Source organism: Triticum aestivum, chromosome 3D, assembly GCF_018294505.1.
Source record: "Triticum aestivum cultivar Chinese Spring chromosome 3D, IWGSC CS RefSeq v2.1, whole genome shotgun sequence".
Lineage (NCBI taxonomy): Eukaryota > Viridiplantae > Streptophyta > Magnoliopsida > Poales > Poaceae > Triticum > Triticum aestivum.
In genome coordinates, this window is record NC_057802.1 from 619,186,817 (window position 1) to 619,195,187 (window position 8,371).

Genomic DNA, 8,371 nt, shown 5'->3' on the forward strand with positions numbered 1-8,371 from the left:
CTACGTCACGCTGTTCGTCCAGCAAGTCAAGAGCATCTTGACGCGCTTGCTCATTGTCTGCCTCGACATAAGCTGCCACTCGAGGCGAGTCATGACGGATGTCGCTAGGGAGAACCGCCTCAGCTCCATAGACCATGAAGAAAGGCGTGTAACCCATAGACCTGTTAGGAGTAGTATTGATGCTCCATAACACAGAGGGTAACTCCTCCACCCAACAACCCGGCGTCCGTTGCAAAGGGACCAAAAGCCGGGGCTTGATGCCCTTCAAGATTTCCTGATTGGCTCTCTCAGCTTGACCATTGGATTGGGGGTGAGCTACTGATGAAACATCAAGCCGAATATGCTTTCGTTGGCAAAATTCTTCCATGGCGCCTTTAGACAGATTGGTACCATTGTCAGTTATAATGCTGTGTGGAAAACCAAAGCGAAATATCACCTTTTTCATGAACTGAACCGCCGTGGCTGCGTCACACTTGCTGACTGGTTCTGCCTCAACCCACTTTGTGAACTTGTCCACCGCCACCAAGAGGTGGGTCTTCTTATCCTTGGACCTTTTGAAAGGCCCAACCATATCAAGCCCCCAGACTGCAAACGGCCAAGTGATTGGAATCATCCTCAACTCTTGAGCCGGCACGTGAGCACGTCTTGAGAACTTCTGACAACCGTCACATTTACTGACTAGGTCCTCTGCGTTAGCGTGAGCCGTCAGCCAATAAAAACCATGACGAAAAGCCTTCGCCACAAGGGATTTAGAGCCGGCATGATGGCCACAATCCCCCTCGTGAACCTCTCGTAAAATTTCTTGACCCTCCTCAGGGGAAACACAACGCTGAAAAGCCCCAGTAACACTGCGATGATGCAGCTCGCCATTGATAATTACCATTGACTTAGACCGCCGGGTTATCTGTCTGGCCAAAGTTTCATCCTCAGGCAAGTCTCCCCGGGTCATGTAAGCCAAGTATGGCACTGTCCAATCTGGGATAACGTGAAGAGCCTCCACCAACTGTGCTTCTGGGTCAGGAACAGCCAAGTCTTCCTCTGTAGGCAACTTGACAGAAGGGTTATGCAGAATATCCAAGAAAGTATTAGGTGGCACCGGCTTACGCTGAGAGCCCAGCCGGCTTAAAGCATCAGCCGCCTCGTTCTTTCTGCGGTCAATGTGCTCCACTTGATAACCCTGAAAATGGCCGGCGATGGCATCAACTTCACGGCGATAAGCCGCCATGAGGGGGTCCTTGGAATCCCACTTGCCTGATACCTGTTGAGCCACCAAATCTGAGTCGCCAAAGCATCTCACCCGGCTTAAGCTCATCTTCTTAGCCATCCGAAGACCATGGAGCAAGGCCTCATACTCAGCTGCATTGTTAGTACAGGGGAACATCAACCGTAGCACATAACGAAATTTGTCACCTCGAGGGGAAGCTAAAACGACTCCATCCCCCGAGCCCTCCAACTGCCTGGACCCGTCGAAGTGAATAGTCCAGTATGTGTTATCTGGCCTCTCCTCAGGCATCTGCAGTTCTGTCCAGTCGTTGATGAAGTCTACCAATGCTTGAGATTTGATAGCAGTGCGTGGCACATACTTTAAATCATGAGGCCCAAGTTCAATGGCCCACTTAGCAACTCTTCCAGTGGCTTCTCTGTTTTGGATGATATCTCCTAAAGGAGCAGAACTAACCACAATGATGGGGTGGCCCTGGAAATAATGCTTAAGCTTCCGGCTTGCCATGAACACCCCATAAACAAGCTTCTGCCAATGTGGATACCGTTTCTTGGACTCAATGAGTACTTCGCTGACATAGTAAACCGGCCGCTGAACCGGATGTTCCTTACCCGCCTCCTTGCGCTCCACCACGACGGCCACACTGACGGCTCGTGTGTTAGTGGCTACATACAACAATAAGGGCTCCTTATCGCCAGGAGCAGCAAGGACTGGCGGCTCAGCTAACTGTCTTTTCAAATCCTCAAAAGCAGTATTAGCAGCATCACTCTAGACAAAGCCATCTGTTTTCTTCATCATCTGATACAGTGGTATGGCTTTTTCGCCCAACCGGCTTATAAACCGACTCAAAGCAGCGATGCGACCCGCCAGACGCTGGACGTCATTTATACACGCCAGCTTGGCCAGAGAGGTGATTGCCTTGATCTTCTCCGGGTTAGCTTCAATGCCTCTGCGAGAGACCAGAAAACCCAAGAGCTTGCCTGCAGGAACACCAAAAACACACTTGGCCGGGTTAAGCATCATCTTGTAGACCCGGAGATTATCAAAGGTCTCTCTCAGATCATCTATCAAGGTCTCCTTCTCTCTGGATTTGACCACAATATCATCCACATAGGCGTGAACGTTGCACCCAATCTGATTATGAAGACAATTCTGCACGCAACGCTGGTAAGTCGCCTGTGCACTCTTGAGCCCGAAAGGCATAGACACATAACAGAAAGCTCCAAAGGGAGTAATGAACGCCGTCTTCTCTTGGTCCTTAACAGCCATTTTGATCTGATGGTAACCAGAGTACGCATCCAAAAAACTCAAACGCTCACAACCCGCCGTAGCATCAATAATTTGATCAATACGAGGGAGAGCAAAAGGATCAGCCGGACAAGCCTTCACTAGTAGGAAATGGGGCTTTTACCCCGGTTTGTAAGGGCCTTTTGTCCCGGTTTTTGAACCGGGACTAAAGGGTCGTTACTAAAGCCCTAACCCTTTAGTCCCGGTTCTTACACGAACCGGGACAGAAGGTCCTCCACGTGGCCGCTGCTGCCAGCCCAGGCAGGGGGGCCTTTTGTCCCGGTTGGTGCCACCAACCGGGACCAATAGGCATCCACGCGTCAACATTTCAGGGGCTGGGGTTTTTGTTTCTTTTTGAAAGGGGGGGGGGTTGGGGGGTTTTGGGGGGTTAATTTAGGTGTTTCATATATTGTGTTAGCTAGCTAATTAATAGAGAGAAGTGTCCTCTCTTATCTCCGTGCTTGGTCGACGCTACGTACTATATACGTATGGAGAGGACTAGACACGCTAGCTAGTAATCAAATGAAGGAAACAGAAGATCGTCATGAACATATGCATACAGAGAGAAGTGATATCGACCACCTCTCCTTCTCCGAGAGATTGGTCGAACAACAAGTTCTCGTATATCTATCCGACACTACCGGCTACATATATACAATAATTATCTCTTACAATACAATCTCCTAATTAAATTGTAAGAACACAGGGTCCACATAGTATTCTCTGTTTTCAGCGATCACGTGGTCAAGGAAGAATGCCGCCAATTCCTCTTGAATTGCTCGCATACGATCTGGTGCTAGGAGTTCATCCCGCTTCCGAAACATCTAATTTGAAGAAGGGGGTCAATACATATATATATATATGAATAAATGAAACTCAACAGAAATGATGGTAATAAAATAAAATTGTGAATATTATTGCTTACGCACTTCATATTGTTCGTCAGAGTAGCCCCGCTCACAGGTCGTGTAGCGGATGGACTCGCAAACGTAGTATCCACAGTAATTATTCCTGGCTTCCTGCCACAACCACTTTACAAGAAATAGAGGTCAATCAAACTGATAAGCAAGCATGCTAAATGGTATTGATGAAACTAGCGCTTGAATCACTAGGAGATGCGCGGAACATGCTACTATAGTACTTACTTTCGGGTGTTTAAATTGCAGCTTCTTCGGCAGTCCCGGAGCTTTTGTGGTGAATTTTCTCCAAACCCTGCCAGACAAAGAAAACAATTACTTGATATCAGGACATGAACAAAGTTGCTGATATGGTGGATAATGATCGATTTAACTTACTTCTCGAGCATTTGAGTCATGTTCGCATAGTCCTGGGGATCTTTTCGTCTCGAGTCTAAGACGGTTACTACTCCCTGCTCAAGCTTAATCTCTAGGAGAATATAGTGGAAGCTGTGCATGCATGCATAAGTCATCAATTACATTACCATAACCTGGACTAATAAGGGAAACCGAATATGCACAAGACAGTAACACTCACTTGAAGTTATAAGGAAAGAGTATTATATATTTGTTTTGATTTAATACCAATGATTGTAGCAAGTTGGCCTCGGCTTCTTTGGGATGTTTCAACCGTATATGCATCTATGAGATTTGTGTTAATGAACCCAATATCACCGATTTGTCTTTTCTTCAATTCGGCGATCTTCAATCTGTATAATATAGTGAGGATAATTATAAATACATGCAATGAAAGAGCTGACCTATATAGAGAGACTTAATGACAGAAGTAGTACTACTTATAGACAGTAGCAAGTGATCGTTGTTTTATCGAGGGCCTTTTGATTGTAAAACTGGAAGAAATCCTCAAATGGAACATTCAGCAGATCAATTCCAACGAGGTCATGCTCTGGTTTAACTCTCAGCGTCAAAGTATGCATCCCATCAGACTCTCTGCAGGTTTTCATGTACCAATCATGTAGTCTTCGCATCATCGTTGTTAGAGATCTTTCATCCTTGACGAGAGGCTTCCCGTAATGGTATTTGTGTTCGTCGACCTCCATGATTTCATAATGTACATCGTCGGGCAGGTAATCTCCAAGATTGCTATAACCGGCCACCATCCTCGGATCATTAGCGACGATGTCTTTTGACACCTTGAGCGGGGGCACGATTGTCGCTTGTTCGCCGAGCTGGGCAATTTTTTCCCAGCTTGTCGTTCTTTTAACCTTTGATCACTGACAGTACTTCCCGACCGCTCCGCTTCGGCATATGTCTTTGCAAGAATGCGCTCATAGTTGCCTCTAGGCGGAGACTTTGGTGGTTTTGTCAGGGCAGCCAGAGTGCGCTTTGCTTTCATCGGATCTACCTTCTCCTCCGGAGGTGGATGTTTCTTTGCTTTCACCCCTTCAAAGAAGTTTGTCACTTCGGCTCGCATGATATTCCTGGTTTCCTCCTCGGTCCTCTCATATGGTAACTTCTCTAGAGTCTTCAGAGAAGGACCGAATCTGTATTGCCTCCCGCCTCTGGCAGCTGTACTGCTAGACGCCGGCAGAGCAGATGGAGCGGCTGCGGCTGTCTTCTTTCCTTGCTTACGAGGCAGAGGAGAAGGACTACGACGCGCCGGAGCAGCCGCAGCGGCAGCGTGTCTCTTCCGCCCTTGCTGACGAGGTGGAGAAGGAGGAGGTTGGCTGCTCTGGCGCGCCAGCGCAGGCGGAGAAGGAGGTGGAGTGCCGCCACGCGCCGGAGAAGGAGGCTGAGTGCCCCGATCACTCGCCGAAGGAGGAGGCGGAGGAGGAGGCGGAGTGCCGCCACGCGCCGGAGAAGGAGGCTCTGTGCCCTGATCACTCGCCGGAGGAGGAGGCGGAGTGCCGCCACGCGCCGGAGAAGGAGGCTGAGTGCCCTGATCACTCGCCGAAGGAGGAGGCGGAGTGCCGCCACGCGCCGGAGAAGGAGGCTCTGTGCCCTGATCACTCGCCGGAGGAGGAGGCGGAGTGCCCTTTCTCGCCGGAGCCGTCTAGTTCGGAAGCTTGATGAGCTCCTTCCGCCATAGGCATGGAGTCTTCAGAGCTAAACCCAGCCGAGTCTCCCCTTCACCGGTAGTGTGGTCAAGCTGGAGGTCCTCAAATCCCTCCGTTATTTCATCCACCATCACCCTAGCATATCCTTCTGGAATCGGCCGGCAGTGGTAGGTTGCGCCGGGTTCAGGAGGTAAAACAGAGCCAACAGCCGCCTTGACTTTGAAGTTCTGCCATTCCGCCATAAGGTGGCAATGTTGAGACTCCGTGATAGCATCCACGGGGTAGCTAGCAGGAGCCGTCAAGACATGCTCCAGCTGAAGCAGCTCGGTGGAAGCCACGCTGCTTCTCCGCTGAGATGGCGGGGTAGCTTCGGGGGTAGTTTCGGCATGTCGATTGCTGTCTCGTTCCTCTAGCACTTGAACCCTTTCGTGCAGCTTCTGAATTTGGATCTGCTCCACTTTTTTCCTCCTCTCCTGGCTTTTGTAACCGTCCACGTCCGGAAAACCAGCCTTCCATGAAACGGAGCCTGGCGTGCCTCGTGTCCGTCCAGGGTGCTCAGGATTCCCGAGGGCCATTGTGAGCTCGTCGTTCTCTCTGTCTGGAACAAACGCCCCTTCCTGCGCTGCATTGATATATTGCTGAATCTTCTTGACTGGTATTCTCAAAAGCTCGTTCGTCCAAACGCACCTCCCTGATACAGGGTCCAAGGTTCCGCCAGCCCCGAAGAACCAAGTCCGGCAACGGTCTGTCCAGTTCATTGTCTGTGGTTCGCTCCCTTTTTCAAGGAGATCATTCTCAGCCTTGGCCCACTTAGGTCGGGCTTTGAGGTAGCCACCTGACCCCGTGCGATGGTGAAGCATCTTCTTCGCAGCATTCTTCTTGTTTGTCGCTGACATCTTCTTACTCTTTTCCGATGTCTTGTGGGCCACAAATGCAGGCCAGTGATCTCTGATCTTCTCATACCGGCCGATGAATTCTGGTGTCTCTTCTTTGTCGACAAATGTTTTCAGCTCATTCTTCCACCTCCTGAATAGGTCTGCCATCTTCTTAAGAGCATGAGACTTGATTAATTGCTCTTTAACTGGCTTCTCCGGATCCTCCTCTGGCGGTAGGGTGAAATTTGCCTTTAGCTCAGTCCAAAGATCATCTTTCTGCATATCATTGACATAAGACACCTAAGGGTCTTCCTTCTTAGGCTTATACCATTGGTGGATGCTGATCGGGATCTTGTCCCTAACTAGAACCCCGCACTGAGCAGCAAATGCATCCTTTGTCCGGATGGGTTCAATCGATTGGCCGTCGCGCGCGATTGCTGTGATCTCAAACCTTTCATCCGAGCGCAACTTTCTCTTCGGGCCTCGTCTCTTTACCGAAGTTGTGCTCGATCCGGAGGGCTAGAAAAAAGAAGAAAGACGAGTGTTAATTAATATGTGTACATACCAAAACAATGAATGCATCAATTAGCTAGTCAGCACAGGCTTAGCTAATATATTTACCTGGCCGGACTCTGTTCGGTCACCGGAGCCGTCACCACGGGCTCCTTCTTGCACCAGCATTGGGTCACCGGAGCCATCATAATCATGTCTTTCCTCCTCCACTCTTCGATCACCGTAGCCTGCTTCTTCACCCTGTTCTTCCAGACCATCATTGTCGTTAAGATATGACAAGATATCACCTCCGGCTAAGATTATGTCCCCCAACACCTCTTCTGCTTGCTCGTCTCGTCCGTGCTCCATTTTTTCTGCAAATATTACAACATGGCAATTATTACACAAACATGACAGCAGGTGGATATATTAGTGCAAACGTAGACCTAGCTTATTCCGGGTTTGGGGTGGCCTCGGCAACGCTTCAAGGGTAGGGGCGCGGCAGGAGGGGGTAGGAGACCGACATCGTTTTTTTCTAGGGTTTGGGTGTCCTCGAGAGTTTTGGTCGAGCGAGAGGGCCGGGGGGTGCTCCCGTGGTATAAGTTATCACGGTCGAGAGGGGGTATAAATATCGACCATCCATCATGTCGAAGTTATCTGGGAGGGAGTTATATATATCGACAACGACGACATACATACATGGGAAAATAATGTTATCGGGGAGGGGGTATATCGACCCCCCCCCTCGTGTTGAAGTTATCGGGAGAGGGGTATATCAACGACGACAGACCCGATAAAACATAAGAAAACGAAGAAGAAATAAAAAGAGGAGAAGAAGAAAAGGAATAGAGGAGAAGATCGAAGAAAAAAAAGAAGAAAAAAAAAGAGGAGAAGAAGAAAGGAATAGAGGAGAGAAGAAGAAAAAATAGAATTTTTTCTATTTTTTCTTCTTCTCTTCTATTCCTTTCTTCTTCTCCTCTTCTTTTTCTTCTTTTTTCCTCTTCTTATTTATTTCTCCTCTTCTTCCTCTCCTCTTCTTCCTCTCCTCTTCTTCTCCTTTCTTCCTCTTCTTATTTTCCTTTTTCCTCTCATTCATAAACAAATGTTCAAATAGAAAATTTCAAAAAAAAGTAAAGGTTTTGCCTAATGCATTGTTCATATTAATATACAAACATTTGCATATTCTACAATAATTAATATCACCAAAAAAATCTATGAACAGAAAAAAATCCTAACTTTTCTAAAAATCTATCTTTTGCATATATACATGAACATATACACAGAGAACATATATACACATAGAACATATATACATGAACATACATATATATACACAGAGAACATATATACATGAACATACATATATACATTTTTATAAAAATGCAATAAAAAGACAGGGAGGAAGGGGGCAGTGCCGGCCCTGACCAAGGCAATGGCGGCGCGTCGGGGCAGGGGCAGAGGCGACGGCGGCGTGGTCGGGGCAGGGGCAGAGGCGTCGGCGGCGAAGGGCGGGGCAGGGCG